The sequence below is a fragment of the Antrostomus carolinensis genome, unplaced genomic scaffold (genome assembly GCF_000700745.2).
Source record: "Antrostomus carolinensis isolate BGI_N321 unplaced genomic scaffold, ASM70074v2 scaffold27026, whole genome shotgun sequence".
Classification (NCBI taxonomy): Eukaryota; Metazoa; Chordata; class Aves; order Caprimulgiformes; family Caprimulgidae; genus Antrostomus; species Antrostomus carolinensis.
The window spans coordinates 17936-18251 of record NW_010322895.1 but is presented as its reverse complement, the minus strand read 5'-3'; the positions used below and the strand labels follow the sequence as shown (position 1 = coordinate 18251).

Here is a 316-nt window from a genome sequence, read left to right as displayed (position 1 = left end):
AGCATACCAGAATAAAAGTGAAATTTAAAACAATATCCGTTTTGATAGCAGCAGTGTCTCTGTTCACCCAATTCTTCTTGTACATGTGCTTAAAATGCAGCTTACTTTTGCTTCTCTGTGATCAGAGGGTGATGATTCAATGAATCAAACCAGATGCTGTGAATATTTTTAAAAGAGGGAGGGAAACTGCAGCTCTTTAAAAAAAAACCAAAAACAAACAACAAAACAAACCACAAATCCAGAAGTTACTTGTATTGTCTTTTGTCTGGATGCTGCAGCCTCATTAGAGCTATTTTTGGAGTTGTAGCTCCCCTCC

The 316-nt window shown here is 37.0% G+C and overlaps 1 protein-coding gene across 1 annotated transcript in view; it reads left to right on the top strand.

Moving 5' to 3' along the window:
- The window catches only part of KIFBP (kinesin family binding protein), a gene marked incomplete at its 5' end in the record, with an annotated part of 9757 nt that overhangs the window by 5304 nt on the left and 4137 nt on the right, over positions 1-316 (top strand). The window lies entirely within an intron of this gene.